Here is a 17,462-nt window from a genome sequence, read left to right as displayed (position 1 = left end):
TCTTCAATGGGCGATCTACACTGACCAGCAATCCTATTATATTTCCCCAGAATGTTTCAAAATAGCTATTTCCCCTTTTTCCAAAATCTGTTTTACCTCTCTCCACCCCAACATCATCACACTTCATTAGGAAAGTAGAAGCAATTAGGGAAGAACTTCCCACCACCCACACCATGACATATCAGCCTCTGTACCCATTCTTTCTGCAGTCCTTCCTTTTACTATAAATGAGATGTCCCTGTTCCTAGTAAGGACTAACCTCTACTTTGTGCCTTGGATTTCCTCCCTTCCTGGCTCTTCAGGAATTGTACTCTGACAATTATCCACCACTCTCTCCTGCCTTCATCCGTTTTTCCTCCCTACTTAAACATTCTATCTTTTCCTTTCTGCTTAAATTCATTGTATTACTCCGTGGTGCTAACAAACCCTTCCCTAGCCAATATCTCTTTCCAAGAACTTTTCCACCCCTCTGTGTCTCTTCACAACAAAAATTTTTGGAAGAGTTGTCTGTAAGCACTGTCTCTGCTTCCACAACTCAATTCAATAAGCTTCTGCCCCAGCCTCTCTCTACTTAACCTATATGTCAAAGTATCAAAATCACAAATGGTGGGGCGCCTGGGTGGCTCAGCCTTCGGCTCAGGTCATCATCCTAGGGTCCTGGGATGGAGTCTCGCATCAGGCTCCTTGCTCAGCGGGGAGCCTGCTTCTCCCTCTGCCTGCCGCTCTGCCTGCTCGTGCTCTCTCTCTCTCTTTCTCTCTCTCTCTGACAAAGGGATAAATAAAATCTTTTTAAAAATAATCAATAACATAAATGGTCTAATTTCACCAAATGCAATCTCTATAACTGACACAGAAACATCATTTTAAAACATTTTGAACTCCTAACTTCAGGGATACAACACTATCCTGGTTTCCCTCCTAGCCCAACAAATTCATCAAGAATATAATTAGGGTTTTGGCACCAGCTATCTTCCCAGCCTGGAATGTTCTGCTCCTCATCTTTGCACAGCTAACTCCTTCTGGTTATTCAGGACCCAGCTCAAATGTCAGCTCCTCAGAGAGGCCTTCCCAAGCCATCCAAATTCAAAATAACCACATAGTTCTCATCATCTCATATGTCTCTTCCTTATTTAATCAATATTATTCCCTTTCCGTTCCTCCCCGCCCCCGCAAATGAAACTCTACAAAGCAGAGACTGTACCTGTTTTGTACACCACTGTAATCTTAATTTGTAGAAAAATGCCTGATATATGTTAGGTCAATGATAAATTTAACAAATGAATGGATGATATAGAGGGGAGGAAGGATGGTGGTGCTGTTTCAATGAGAGGAGAAACATTGGAGGAGCATTACGAAGGGTGGAGGGAGATGGTGAGTCCTATCTGTGGGATATCCAGGTGGAAATGCCCACTGAGTCTGAATTCAGGAAAGAGGTCTGGTTGGAGATGTTGATTTTTCTTAAGATTTTATTTACTTATTTGAGAGAGAGAGAAAGACAGAGCATGAGCAGAAGGAGAGGCAGAGGGACAAGCAGACTCCCCACCAGCAGGGAGCCCAGTGCAGGGGCTGGATCCCAGGACCCTGGGATCATGACCTGAGCAGAAGGCAGACCCTTAATCAACTGAGCCACCCAGATGCCCCTGGAGATGTCGATGTGGGAATTCCTGAAATCAGGGATATGGATGAACTTGGTGGTGCAGAGAGCTTCTACATTGAGAAGACAGTGGACAGGCACTAGGAACTCTAATATCAAGGGGAGGAACCTGCCAAAGAGATCCACAAGGAGAAGTCCAAAAGAAAAACAAGGTGTCATATTAGCCTAGTGAAAGTTCAACTTCACAAAGGAGGGAATGAGCAGAATCACAGGCATTTCAACTAATAAGGTCCCATTGATTTGCCAATAAGGGGGACACCAATAATCATACGGTAACAGATTCATCTAAGGTAGAAGCCAAATTTGCAACAGTTGTGAAGTGAATGGAAGGTGAGGAAACAGAAAAACATCATACACAATATACTTCGGAGAAACATAGCTTGAAAGAAGAGAAAGTGAGCATGTAGCTAGAGGGTAGTACAGCGTAAGGGAATAGTTTCGTTTTTCAGTCTTGTGTGTTTTTGTGATGGGAGAATCTTGAGTGTTCTTGTAAATATTCAAAATACAGATGAACATGGAGAAATTTCATAGAGAAAGGTAGCTAAAAGGATGGGGGATCTGAGAACTGGTGAAAGCACCAACTTTGAATAACTCTACCTCTAACTTGGTAGTTAATGATGGAGACCAAAATATTACCAGTTGACATGATATCTCTGATCTCTGTTTTCTCAGTATAATAGGATGCAAAGCACTGTGAAGGGAATAGCTTCACCAAAAACCCACAATCTCTTTGGCTCCCAGCTACACTACATTTTCCAGTCTCCCTTTGTTGTGCACCTGATTTCTGGCCAATGGTATGTCTGAGGAAGTGATACATTCATTGTAAGACCAAGTGTTTGAAAGTGGATATACTTCTTCTCTTTCTCCTTCCACTAACTGGATAAAGTCGAAAACAAAGCCCTAAGGAACAGCAGAGTCAATGAAAGGTTCCAGGGTGTCTAAATCATCAAGTAGAGGAAAGTTACTCACCAATCAAGATTATGCTATGATCAAGAAATAAACATCTGTCACATATGTGCTTTTATGTACTCTCAGATCCTTCCAACAGTTTAGTTTGCCCTAACCACTAACAATCATCTGATAAAGAAATGCACAGGTCTCCGGGGGCAAGGGAAACAAAAGCAAAAATGAACTGCCGGGACCTCAACAAGATAAAAAGCTTCTGCACAGCAAAGGAAACAGTCAACAAAACTAAAAAACAACCAATGCAATGGAAGAAGATATCTGCAAATGACATATCTAATAAAGGGTTAGAATCCAAAATACATAAAGGACTTATCGAATTCAATATCCAAAAAAAAAAATCCAGTTAAGAAATGGGCAGAAGACATGAATAGACACTTCTCCAAAGAAGACATTCAGATGGCTAACAGACATATGAAAAAATGCTCAACTTCACTCATCATCAGGGAAATACAAATCAAAACCACAATGAGATACCACCTCACACCTGTCAGAATGGCTAAAATTAACAACTCAGGAAACAAAAGATGTTGGTGAGGATGCAGAGAAAGGGGAACCCTCTTACACTATTGGTGGGAATGCAAACTGGTGCAGCCACTCTGGAAAATGGTATGGAGGTTCCTCAAAAAATTAAAAATAGAATTACCCTATGACTCAGCAATTGCACTACTAGGTATTTATCCAAAGGATACAAAAATGCTGATTCAAAGGGGCACAAGCACCCCAATGTTTATAAGAGCATTATCAACAATAGCCAAACTATGGAAAGAGCCCAAATGTCCATCGACTGATGAATGGATAAAGAAAATGTGGTGTGTCTATATATATATATATATATATATATATATATATATATATAGACACACACATATATATATATACACTATACACACACACACACACACACAAGGAACTATTACTCAACCAACAAAAAGAATTAAATCTTGCCATTTGCAACAATGTGGATGGAGCTAGAGGATATTATGCTTAGTGAAGTAAGTCAGAGAAAGACAAATACCACATGATTTCACTTATGTGGAATTTAAGAAACAAAACAGATGAACATAGGGGAAGGGAAGGAAAAATAAAATATGATAAAAACAGAGGGAAGCAAACTAAGAGACTTAACTATAGAGAACAAACTGAGGGTTGCTGGAGGGGAGGCGGGTGGGGGATGGGCTAAGTGGGTGATGGGCATCAAGGAGGTCACTTGTTGGGATGAGAACTGGGTGTTATAGGTAAGTGATGAACCACTAAATTCTACTCCTGAAACCAATACTACACTGTATGTTAACTCACTTGAATTTAAATATGAATAAGTAAATAAACAAATAAAATTTCAATCTCATCAGCTCAGCTCAAACTATAAAACGCATTTTATCCTATTTTATCCTACTCAGGCAGAAATACACATAAGAAAATGACTTGAAATACTGAAAAATAATGGGACTTGGTTTTTAATCTGGAAATCTTTGATGCTTAGTGATATCTAGTAAATATAACCAAATGAATGAACAAATAAGAGGCCAAATAACTTTGCTTATTTTCTATGTGTTTAAATCAGATTTATTCTTGAACATTATATTAATTCTTAATAGAGTATTGAAATGCCATGGCACTTTGACACAAAAAAAATGCACAGGTCAGGCAAGAGACTCAAAGATAATGCTGAAGGTTGGTAAAGCTATGGCGGAAAATGGGATAAGGTGCAGTCTAAAAACAGGTGAAAGAACTGCCTCATGGCTGATACTGGAGAACGTGAATTTGTATGGACCTCCAGTTTGCATGACTGTGTTCATTTTCCCAGTAGCATTCACAAACCCAGGTGCAGGAGGGGGAAAAGCAGATTAGCACCAAGCTGCAGGTTGTCTCCCCATGCACTAACACTAAAGAAGATTTTAACAACGGCATGGGTTCCCAGAAGTCGGAATACTATTTTAGGCAGGCACACTGTGCTATGAATTCGATGTCTGAACAAGTTCAGTATCGCCGGTGAAAACTGCTGAAACCATACGGTAATATATTAGGAAGTGGAAGTGTTAAAAGGCAAAGTTCAATGAGTCAAGCAGTGGAATCCAAAGCAGCGAAAAGCAGGAAATACATTACAGACATACTGGAAGGATTATCCCTTGATTCTATTATTTCTTTTTTTTTATAATTTTTATTTTGTTATATTAGTCACCATACAGTACATCCATGTTTTTGATGCAATGTTCCATGATTCACTATTTGCGTATAACACCCAGTGCTCCATGCAACATGTGCCCTCCTTAATACCCATCGCCGATCTATTATTTCTTAACACAGTTTTCAAGGGAGTTTCAGTCATACCAGGAAATAACTATGTGGCTTTGAGTGAGTCACTTAAGTTCTCTGGAACTATGTTTCCCCACTGATAATAACAGTTCACTGTGGCTATATGAAATAAGGTAAACCAAGTACTTAGCGCAGTGCCTAGGAAATGGTGATTGCTCTGTAAACGATACTTGTCATTACTATTTATTATTCATAATAAAAAGACAGAGTTGGGTTAGATCTCTGACCCCTTTCCTATTTTACAATTCTGTGAATCCATATTTCTTTTAGATAAATATCCCAGCTACTTAATGGTGCGCTAGGAGGAGGGAAAGGGGTTAATACTAGCACGCGTGATGAGAGAAGGAAGGGAAATAGACTTGCTGTAACGGATCCTATGAGCATAAGCCAGGGGGGAGATGCAGAGAATGTAGCATCCTCCGCATATGACTGCTACATCTGGAGAGACTGGGAGTAAGGAGATCCCAAACTTGGGGAAGAGGAAAAGTTAGATCAAATGTCCAGCAGTGAACAGAATCCACTGACCAAGACCGGCCTCACCTTTGGCAAGACAAGAGTTCTAAAATATGTCATGCTTTCATGGGCTTAAAATTCATGCAGCCTACCTCCTTGTACAGAGGAAGGAACGGAAATGTGCAGAAACTGACCAAAGCCACACTTAAGTGGCTTAGACAGTGACTGCAGGGACGCTCAGGGAAACAGTGCTCCCTGAAGGTTCCTTCTCCTCACTTCCATAAATGATTGTCAAGGTTTTTGTCCCTTGAGAATCTGGAGACTTCTGATAAGGTGACAAGTTAATTTTATCAATCATCTTTTTATGGATTAATTTTCCAGATTCTTTTCTAAGAGACTGGATTAGGTGGGCAGGTGGGAGAGAAGGGAGAAATTGGTGAAAAGAAGGGAGCCCTCAGTGGACCCTAAATAACCTTCTCCTTTGCAGATTCCTCCACTCATTTTCTTCAGGGGTTGTTTTCATAACTTTGCTTCACCCACAGTGATTTCCTTTCCTCCTCCTAAATACGGTATTTTTGGCTATCAAAAGTGCCAAATGTGTAAAGAAAAAGGGGAGGCCTGGAAAACAGAAAGCTTAAAGTATCTAGTTCAACTGATTATCTGGAATGCACCTGCCTAGGTTATCTGTTCTCCAATCATACCCAACCCATTTCTATCACATGCTTCCTGAGTAACTAAAGGATAGGAGAATTACATAAGGCGATCACTTATTCAAAAACTGTTTACCTAGGTGTTCCCCACGTGCAAGGCATTTGGGCTGGGCATGTGAAATCTATAAAATTGTGTAAGGACGAGCCCTTGCTCTGCATGATCTGCAGAAAAGGAAATGACACATGGTTTCAAATAATTAGCTTACAAAGGAGAAACCCAGAGGCTAGGACTGGCATCACAGGAGCAGTTGAAGGATTTAGGAAATTTACAAAACACTTTTGACTGGAGCAGTGAGGGAAAGCACCGTGACACTGGCAGTCAATGGTCAGGACATTTAAGGAGTGGAAAGATTTCAAAAAGGTGAAGTAGAAGGAAGGGCATGAATATAGGAGCAGCAGTAGGAATAAGACAGATTTAGGGAATTCCACGTAGTCCAGTGTGGCTGGATCACAGGGAAGATAAGGACACAACCTTAATATTGGAGCACGACTAGAGAGGTCTGTGAATTCAAAGACAAATATCTGGAATTTGATCCAATAGGTCAGAGTAACCCACGGAAGAGTGGAGCAGAAAGTGGTATGATCAAAGCGGTTTTGACACTACCACAATGAAACAAACATCCTCTCTTTAACCAGTTTAAATAAAAGGAAAACAGCTTTTGAGAACCTAATACCCTAAGCTATATTATTTTCATCACTTCTCAAATGCATTTAGAAGTTTATTGTATCTTATTGAAATAATAATGGTAAAAAATCTTAACTAAAGTGTTCCTAAAATGTTTACTTTGAACATAAACTTTTGTTCCTCTTGCATAAAACCATCTGGCCTTAGTGGCCACTAGTGGATACAAGGTAAGTAATAAAGCTTTCTAAGCATAAGTCACCAAGTCATACTGGGAGGCCATCTCATTTGATAGTAGCAAATTCTAGAAAACTCATTTTCAGAAACCAACCTCTCTGTTATGGTTTGTGGGGTTTGCTTTCCTCTCTATATTATAAAACCTTTTTAAAGTAGGATGTAAGTGGGTAATCAAATATGAGCTCCCACAGAGGACAGGTCACTTTTTAAAGAATATGAGGCTTGAAAAAATCTAAATTAAAGTCGTTGTTTAAAAAGCACCCTAACATCTCACTATTTTTTGTTTTTTAAGATTTATATATCTTACAAAGAGAGAGAGAGAGAGCATGAGTGGGGGGAGGAGCAGAGGGAGAGAGAGAGAAGCAGTCTCCCCACCGAGCACAGAGTCCAACATGGGGCTTAATCCAAGACCCCGAGATCATGACCTGAGCCAGAACCAAGAGTTGGACACTTAACTGACTGAGTCACCCAGGCACCCCAGATCTCACTACTAAAAAATAAAGTGAATCAATAACAATTTCATTTTGCCAGAACAATAAAAAAAGTTCCCAAATAATGTCTTAAAATTGTGTTAATATGTATGTCACAATAAATTTTTACTTAGGAGGAAAAAATTTTCTATTAATTAGTTTCTTAATTTTAGTGAACTAACAAAACCACAGCTTGACCTCATTAAAATCAGAAACCATGTCTTATCTGCTGTATAAATCAGAAATCTGATTTTGAAAGAACCAGATAAATATTTCAACTGAAAAATGGGAAAGAAGAACACAGATATGATCTAAGAAGAAATACTTAACACAAAGAGCCAGTAAGAACCTCCAACAAAAGATGAAAATCCTGGAAAACAAGAAAAAACAAACAAAAAAAAACCATAGTCACATCCATGTCAGGACACAAAATCAGAGTTCTGGACAAACTCTGACCACAGTCGGTTCCTAAACATCCTCAGGTATGCAAAGCATCAGCTCCTGTGTTTCCTTTTCCTTAAAAGTTCCTGAGGTCAATCTCTGGTCAGATAATACAGGAAGAGGTCTACTCTGAAGTTGCCACAGATGTCTTGGCTTGCAGCCACCTTAGCCTTTGTCTTTCTCATTGAAGTTGAATCTGATCATCTTTCCCTCCCCCATTTCTTTCCAGCATCATGTCAACAAGGAAATGTACAACACACCCTTCATTAGTTGCTTCTTCCTCTAGGACACAATTACTACGGCTTCTTCTTATTTCAAAGGTGATGAGTCCTGATGGGATTATCTAAGTATTTGGATGAGCATCTAGAAACACATTAATAATCTTCTCAGTTTAGTTCCGTTCAGTGCCTCCCTAGCTTCCCAAATAACAGTCCTGAAATTAGCCAGGTGTGGGGGTCCCACACCTAATGACTAGTAATTTTCACCAGAAACATCAGATGAAAAATATATCCCATTACACACAACTGGATAAAGTAACAGGCAGGCCGTGTGATACATGTTTATGTAAGTGTGTTAAAAGTGGCAAAAATGAAGAGTTATAATTTGTAACTCTAATCCTGAGCTTTAAAACTTAAGAGATACAGTGAAAAGTAATACTTAGTCCACATACAGAATTTTACTGTAGGTTTTTAATACTTTCCCACAGAAAGTTCATTTTTGAAAGCATAGGATTGTGCTGACTTTTTAATGCACTGAAATACAAAATAGCAAACATTCTTGATACAATCATGACCTCTCTTTGCCTTAATCTTCAGGAAACTATAGATCTCTTTGTTGCTGAAATGACATTCTCTTCACCACAAAACTGTCTCAACTATTTGAGCCCATATTAACATCTCCCCAGCATAACCTCACAGTTAAAGTCAACATTCTACTAATGGGTATATGATTATGCAAGATCTTATGCTGGTCCCTAGTTGTTTAACCTTGTTAAACAAACTCTAACTCTCTCAAAAGCAAGATAACCAAACTTTTTCTTTTTCTAGCACTTGCTACTATGTAATGCTACACAAGCCTAAAGAAAACTTCATTCAAGAAGCCAAGTGTTAAATATACAGTTGACCTTTGAAAAATGTAGGGGTTAGGGGTGCCGACTCCCTGCTCATATAACTGACTCCCCAAAAACTTAATTACTAAAAATCTACTGTTGACCAGAAGCTTTACTGATAACATAAAGAGTTGATTAACACATATTTTGTATACATATTATATACTGTATTATAATAAAGTAAGCTAGAGAAAAGAAAACATTATTAAGAAAATCATAAGGAAAAGAAAATACATTTATAGTACTGTACTGTATTTATTGAAAAAACTTCACATATAAGTGAACCCACACAGTTCAAAGCCATGTTGTTCAAAGCCGAATGTGTTTTCTTTCTTTCTTTCTTTTTAAAGATTTATTTATTTATTTTAGAGAGAGAGCGCACAAGCGGGAGGGGCAGAGGGAGAGAGAGAATCTCAAGCAGACTCCTGGGTGAGTGCGGAACCCAACGCAGGGCTCAATTTCACAACTCTGAGATCATGACCCTGAGATCATGACCTGAGATCACAACCTGAGCTGAAACCAAGAGTTGGACACACAACCGACTACACTACCCAGGCGCCCCAAATGTGTTTTATATGCTCTAATGCTCTTTCTGAAGTGTTGTTTCGGTGCTTAGGACAACCTAGTAAAGTCCTGGTGTTGACGAGCAGAATGACCCAAGTTTTGAAAAACCTAAGCAGAAACATCACCATATTAAAAAAAATAAAGAGGAGAGGGGTGCCAGCGGGGCACAGTCGGTTGACCGTCTGACTCTTGGTTTCAGATCAGGGCGTGATCTCATGCTCAAGAGATCCAGTCCCATGATGCACTCTGCACTCAGCATGGACTCTGCTTGGGAGTCTCTCTTCCTCTGCCCCTCCCGCTCGTGGGCTTGCTCGCTCTCACTCTCTCCCAAATAAATCAATCTTAAAAAAAAAAAAAAAAAGGAGAAATTAGATACTCATTTGGAAAATGGTTTCCTTCTGTAATAAGGGCTTGCCACTAATCAGCTTCGCCCTCAATCACACACACACACAAAGGAAAGGGGATAATGCCTGGATAATTCATGCACAACCTGCAGGAGCTAAAGTATCTATTCTTTGCCCAAATCTTTCCCTTTTGAATATAAAAAGAAAAATATATAAGAAGGAAGGAAGCTAATATTTTGAAGTCTACCTACTAAAAAGTACATCACTAGCAATTTTACATGTGCTATATCATATACTAGTATCCATATTTTGCCAATGAGACAGTTGAGGCTCAGTGAGTTTGAATAGATTACCTAAGGCCAAGGTCTTGTTTTCTTCCCCCAGCTACACTCAGCTAGAGCCTGTCCCATAGTTCAGTTATTCGTTGAGAAAATATTTATTGAGCACTTACTACAAGCTAGTCACCACTCTAAGCGTTAGAAATACAGTGATAATCAAATCTTTTTAAATAGCTTTAACGAGATTAGATAGTTACAAGAACTAACGGGGGAGAGGCTAAAACCCATGACAATTGGTAACTGTAGCCCTCTTGTCAATTACTGAGCCTCAATACATCTTTCAATAAATGGTGGGGGGGAGGCAGGGGAGCCCTGGGTGGCTCAGTGGCTTAAGCGTCTGACTCTTGATTTTGGCTCAGGTCATCATCTCAGGGTTATGAGATCAAGCCCTGTGTCTGGCTCCACGCTGGGTGTGAAGTCTGCTTAAGATTCTCTTTCCCTCTCCCTCTGCCCCTCTCCTGCTCTCTCTCTCCCTCTCTTAAAAAAAAAAAAAAAAATCAGAGAGGGGGAAAAAGTAGAACTTTAATGCTGCTCAGAATTTCTTTACAAAGTGACTGTGTGAGAAATCAAAATGGACAGCTCCACCTATGCTGCTTGTCAAACCTAAAATTCCATCTTTTATCCATTTTTTACTAAGGTAATGCCGCTTTATTTGAAAGGTTGATTTTTAAAAATCAAGGGAGCATTGTAACTTGACATATGTCCTTATGAGGAACACAAAAGGGTTTCAACATCCACATCATAAAGTTCCCCAGGCCGCACATGATATCCATTGGGCAATGGCACCCAGCTCTCACTGGACAGCCTGCAAGAACTGTAGAACTCAGAGACCACAGTAGTTGGGAGCAGTCAGGAAGTGCCTGGCCCCAGTGTGGCCATTGTCATTACCCTCCCGAGTCCAAAAATAAACTTCCCATCTCTTAAACTTGAAACATATGCAAAATTCTAACAGTTTTGTTTAAAGCAACAAAGGGTGTAACTTACCCTTCCTTCCCTCACCTATTTATACGAGACTATTTATAAGTCCACTAAATTACTGTTAGCTATTTCTATGCTGCCTCTCATGATATGTATAATGTGATGTGTAACGTGGGTTGGCCCATGTCACTAAGACTGAGAATTTGTGTTTGTAAATTACTTCGACACTCTCAAGGAAGGCTGTTGGGGAGTGAATGCTTTTATGCATAAGGTGGAAGGCAGTCTAGAGAACAAGTGGAAAGAGCAACACTTCATTCACAGGGCTATACCATTCAGCCAAAGCACTATGCAAATCTATTTGCTACTACGTGGAGAGAGGAGGCTGCTTTAAGTTCATCGGGGTACACTTTCCATTTCCTCCTAGAACTGTCACACTCCAGCACCTAAGGTCCTCAAAAGAGAGCCCCAGCCCCGTTCTAGAATCTTTCCCTCCCTTGCTTCAGAAGGGAGCAACAATCCTTCTCATCAGAGGAGCGACATCCACAAGCCAAAAGTTTGCAGGACACTTTTCAATTAGATACCAACTCTCACCCAAAATGTATTCTATCCCACCCCCCTCCAAAATGTAGAGAGCTAAACCCTACATGAGAACGAGTCCACCTTCTGTCGTTGGGGAGAAATTCTCAATCTTTCCCAAGAATCCCGCCACCACCCACCCAACACCGGAGTCCTAGAGGACTCACCCGGGTCAGAAAGGGACCGCTCTCCGCTGTGACCTGGGGGCGGGGAAAGGGGGTCTCCCAGGAAGCACACACCTGAGACTGATCCTCTCGCGCGAGGGGAGAGCAGGAGCACACAGTTCCTCCGGGCGGGGCGGAGTCTCGCCTCCCCCCGAATCAGACACTCGGCCCTGATCCTCGCGGCGAGGCGCGCGTGGCTGTCACTCCCGGGCAGCCCGAGCCAGTGTAACCCGACGCGCCCCGCGCCGCCGCGCCCCCGCCTCCCTGGCGACTTCCTCCTCCCGCTCCCGCTCCTCCTCCCTCCCCAGGGGCTGGCCCGGGTGGCGCGGCCGCCGCATCCAGCCCGGATTTCTCCGGCCCAGGCTTCTCCGGCCCAGCGGGGAAACGCGGAAGTGGAGGCGGGAGCCGGAGCCGGGGCTCGGGGGGGGGGGGGGGGTGAGGCGTCGCGAACCAGCGGGTGGCGAGCGACCGAGGTCTCTGCCGCCCAATGAACGTGACCAGACGGGGACACGCGGCCGCGGGTCCCGCCGGGTGGGGCGGCGGCGCGCCGTAGCGACGGCCCTCGCCCTAGGCTGCGGATCCTGCCCTGCGCCCCGCCTTGTCGTCCGCCTGGCAGACGAGAAGGCCTGGGCTAGGCTAGGCCCGGGGAGCATGGGGGAGGTGTCCGATTGCCTCTGCCCTCCCCACGCGGGCTGCCCTCGCCACCTGTCCCGGAGAGAGGAGACACTTGCCCGCCTGCACGCCGACGGGCTGCCTTACCTGATTTCTCGCCGCCCGCCCCCGAATCTGGCTTCCCCTCCTCAGCAGAAAGGCTTCCCTGGGCCTAGAAACGCTTCTAGGAAACGGGTGGACCCCTGGGACCCGGCCGTCAGAGCCCGAAGCCCTCTCGCGGGCTCTCCCCCGCGCGCTTTTGGAGGCTTGCTCGGCCTCCTGACCTGTCCGCTGAATGTCAGCGTGGGAACCCGCAGGGAAGGCCAAGCCCAAGCGCCAGAAGGTGGGACGCCTAGCATTGGCTCCTCAGGCCCAGCCTCATACAGGTGGGGGGAGGCAGAGAGCCCCGCAGCAGAGCAGCAGGCTTCCCAGATGCACCCCCTAAAACCGACCCTGCCCACTGAGCATGCCCAGCTCACTTGGAACTACAAGTGGCTAGGCAAGCGCAAGTGGACCCAGGGAGGGCGCAGATGGGGTTCAAATGGACCCCATTTCTTTAAGACCTTTCCTGCCACAACCTGTGGATGTTTTGCAAATAAGGTTTCTACCTTGGTGTTGAAAAATACCCAGGGGAGGGTTGGAAAGGCCTTCCAAAGGAAGGCGGACAAATTAGTTTGAACCCAAATCGCAATGGTGGGTTTTTGTCAGCCAATTACTTATTAAGTCAATTTCTTTAAATGCGGCAAAACTATTGTAATTGACATAAAGGAATGTGTAGATTGATTGGGTCCCAAACTCAGTAACTTCAGGAAAAGTCTCTACAGTGAAACAGTGGTTTTCAACCTTGGGTACATATTAGAATGGAAAGGGGGATATAAAATGATCAAGCGCAGGTTCCCACTCCCACATCAAGTGAATCTTGATCCTGGAGATCCTTACATTTTAAAACTGGCTCGCAAAGAGTAGCCAAGGGAGCCAGCAGCCAGCAGCATCACCTAAGAACTTAGAAATACAAATTCTCGGCTTCACTCCCAACTACGTGATTCCTGAACTCTGGGGCTGGTGCCTAGCTATCTGATTTAACAAGCCCTTCCAGTGATTCTCTTGCACACTAAAGCTTGTAAACAACTGTTTAAAAGCTCCCCCAGTGATTCCAGTGAGAACCCCTGTATTAAACTAACGCTTTCACATTTTTTCAAATCCCAAACATTTGTCTAGAAGAGCAACGTTACACAGAAAAGGAATAATCTGGATGAATTGTGGTGCTAGTCCTAGATTTCCTTCCCACTAATTTTCCCAGAACAGATCAGTTCTTGGAAAATGGACCACCTATTTACTTTCGTACTCTGGTAGCCTAGCACAGTGCCTATAACATAACAGAGTTTGGTAAGTGTTTATTGATTTGAAATGAATGTTTAGGTGAAGGATTTGTTCCAGACCCTATCATGTCTACTGTTTATTTTTCCCACAAATTCTGGTCACCTTGCTAGCTAACAAGTCAGTAGGGAATCAGTTCTTAAGAACCTCTGACCATCCATAATAGTCTAAACCCAAGTCAGACCCTAATGGAATAGAATATGGTAGAAGATAGAGAATTTTGAGGGGTTGAGAAAAGTCAGAAGCATCGAACATGATTTCATTTGCCAAAATCGGGGCCCAAAGCAACCAGAGGAAAGCAGAAGGACACTAGACATGTGGTGGAATTCAGGAAAGGCACGGAAGGAAAAGGTATGTATGGGAGGGTTCAGGGAAAGAGAGATTAAGAAACTTAACCATGATAAGCCTACAGTTTACTCTGGATCTCCTTTTTCTAAGCAACCCACCTCTGTCTCCACTTCCCCATCCTCTATACATACACCTCATCTTAACTACAGCCTAGAAAAATAATTTAAAGATAGAAAATTTTTATAAAAGTTACTTCCAATTACTGCATAAAACATGGTAATTTGTCATTGTTCAGCATAACTTAGGCATCCACTTGTTCAAGACAAAAGTGGTAAAAAAATTGTTAATTTTTAAGCATAAACACTAGATAATTTCAAAATGCAGGGGTTTATGATACTCTTCTTTAAGACCCACAGAAACTTATAAAACCAAAAATTATTCCCTATGTATTCCGTCAATATTTTCTAGAAGGAATACAATATTAAAGTAAAGTGTTCCTTTTAGCCTTTTACATGATGCTTTAAAACTTAGGATACTATTTATGAGTAACTAAAGTAGTTCCCTGTCTACTTCTGCCCCTTCGTCTTGCTTAATATGACAAGAATTCAACTGCAAGTTTGGTTGCTGATTGGGTTATCTAACAGGAGTGTAACTTCCTATATGCTTAAGCAATTTCTTTTTTTTTTTTAAAGCAATTTCTTTTTACTATTAAGATAATTTGGTGGGGAAAGGAGGATAAACATTAATTTAGGAATTATTCTTCAGATTAAATATTACATTAGATCCACAAACAATAAAAAAAATCTTGCCTACACACATTTACTTGCTACAGCTTCTTTCTGCTCATGGAATTAAAACAATAACAAACAAACAGGTTGAGGGCTAAAAAGGGAAAAAACTTTGCGAGGGTGTAGGAGGGGAAGCACTTACCATAAGCAATTTAAAAACATGAAGTAATTATTTCAGCAGAAAGCAATCTACCAAAGACCAGTATCTCAGGAAAATTAAAGTCTTAAGTGTTTCTCCTTGTCATCATAAGCATGACTCAGCATTTGGAATGGAATTATGTTTACCGTCTTTCAGATTGAGGGTGTCAAATAACTTTGGTGCCACCTAACTCTTTTTCTTGTGTGCCTAAGAAAACTTCAGGACTGCCATGGGTTTTCAGTCTCCCATAGCTACCAAAATCTGAAAAGCTTTCCCTTCTTCAATATCATTCCTGTCTTACCAAAGCCTGAGTTTGCCCACCATTCATTTATCTTGCAGTTGTAGTGTTATCAGAAGAATTTAGATTATTTCCTGTACACTAGTGTAACAAAATGAGCAAGTTCTTCCTTTCCCAAGCCTAGAGAGTAGCCTGCCTGCTGCTAGGAGATCTTAAACGCCATTGCTGGGGGTGAACTTTCCCCAATGTGGGGAGAACCTTCCATTGGTGATACTATCATGCACTTTTTATGACCATCTACCGTATGCCAAGGGTCAACTGTTTTAGTCCCTGCCCATTTCTAGAAAGAAACAAATTTTCCCCAAGTGTTCATTGGTCACCAATGTTCATAATAATATTTATGGAATATAAGGATTGAAAGGGGCCATAAATGTTATTAACTCCCACACTTCTTTTACAAACAATGAAACCACAGCCCCACGGTATTAAGTAACTTACCTAAGGTTACAGGATTAGCTAAACATATAGCCAAGATTAAAATGAGAAACCACTTGGTATAGAGAACAGTGTATGGGCTTCAAGTGAACCCTCTTCCAAGTTCTTTAACCTAAGTTCTCTAGTCTCTGAGGTCCTGTTTCCTTATCAGTGAGGACGTTAATAGTGAACAGTCATAACAGTGTTTACTCTGTGCCAGGGCCTGTGCTTACAAAGTTCCACGTAATCTTTAAGCCTCAGAATAGCTCTGAGTTTTTGGCTTCCTCATTTTATTTTGTTTTACTTTTACAAAAATGGGGAAAATAAGGCGGAAAATTGTTAAGTAACATGCCCAAGATAACACAGCTAGCAAATGACCACCCTGGGACTGAATGGCATAATATATATAAAAAGCCTGACATATAAGTTGTCAACAAAAGTATCACCAATTTCATTTCCTTTCCCTAAGGGTATAAATCAGAGGCATTCTGACTCTTGGTCCAAAATTGGGCCAAGACACCTTTAGTCTGAGCTCTGATTGCTAGGTATACTCACATATTTCTTCAGTTATATTATTTTAGTACAAATCTTCCTCAACTTATGATGTCTCAATAAACACATCATCGGTGGAAAATGTCGTACGTTGAAAATGCATTTAACATACCCAACCTACAAAACATAGCTTACCTAGCCTACCTTAAAGGTGCGCAGAACACTTACATGAGCCTACAGTTGGGCAGAACCATCCAACACAAAGCTTATTTTATAATAAAATGTTGAAAATCTCACGTAATGTGTTGAATACTGTACTGAAAGTGAAACACAGAATGGTTGAATGGGTCCAGAATGGTGGTTAAGTGTATCTGTTGTTCACCCTAGAGATTACCCGGCTGAAGGGGAGCTACATACAGCTGGCTGCCACTGCAGCATCAGGAAGGACGACTGGACCACAGACCACTAGTCCAAGAAAAAAAATCCACATTCAAAATTCAAAGTAAGATTTCTGATGAACGTTTACCGCTTTTGCATGATGGTAAAGTCAAAAAAATCATTGAGTCAAGCCATCCTAAGTTGGGGACTATCTGTCCTTTACATAATTTAAGAAGTACTGTATGTACCTATAATCCTATCTGTTGTTACCATAGTTACAAACAGTAAGAAGATAACCAAACATTAAACAAAGACTACAAGTTGACCACTTACAAAGAAAAAAAACTGATACTAGAGTTTCTAAAAGATTAACAATGCCGTCCACAAAAATCTTCAAACAAATCCTTACACAGGACCAGACCAGTAATGTGGGGGCTTTGCAATTAGAGCAGCTTGTTTAGTAGACCTCTGCCTACTTGTTATTTGAATTTTCAAAAGCAGAATTAGAGACATCTAAAAATAGCCGACAGAAAATCTTCCCATTTCAGTGATTCTCAAAGAGTTAGGATCAAGAATGAGGTGAATATATGATCCTTGAAAAGATGAAATAAAAATACTAAATATACTTTTAAATGGGTACTTTAAATTTTATTTCTGCTTTATAAGAATCTGGGAAAGTATTTTTAAAATAAATTTTTAAAGCATCAATATAAAGTGGCACTGGGAAACTTACTAAGATTTAAAGGCCTTGAGGGTAAA

General features: G+C 41.4%; 1 protein-coding gene across 8 annotated transcripts in view; it reads right to left on the bottom strand.

Moving 5' to 3' along the window:
- Positions 1 to 12,978, bottom strand: part of GPD2 (glycerol-3-phosphate dehydrogenase 2) — a 136,634-nt gene extending 123,656 nt beyond the window's left edge. For 3 of the 8 annotated variants that reach the window (XM_057317861.1, XM_026492769.4, XM_048214012.2), the window contains exon 1: positions 11,882 to 12,280. The gene's annotated coding sequence lies outside the window, so the exon portion shown is untranslated. Of the gene's footprint in view, positions 1 to 11,881; positions 12,281 to 12,637 lie in introns of those variants that run through there. The other 5 variants (XM_057317858.1, XM_044381564.3, XM_026492770.4 and 2 more) reach the window with 4 other exon arrangements.
- Positions 12,979 to 17,462: the final 4,484 nt, after the last annotated feature.

Source organism: Ursus arctos, unplaced genomic scaffold (assembly GCF_023065955.2).
Source record: "Ursus arctos isolate Adak ecotype North America unplaced genomic scaffold, UrsArc2.0 scaffold_1, whole genome shotgun sequence".
Taxonomy (NCBI): Eukaryota; Metazoa; Chordata; class Mammalia; order Carnivora; family Ursidae; genus Ursus; species Ursus arctos.
The sequence above is the reverse complement of the archived record's forward strand: the minus strand, read 5'-3'. Positions and strand labels throughout refer to the sequence as shown.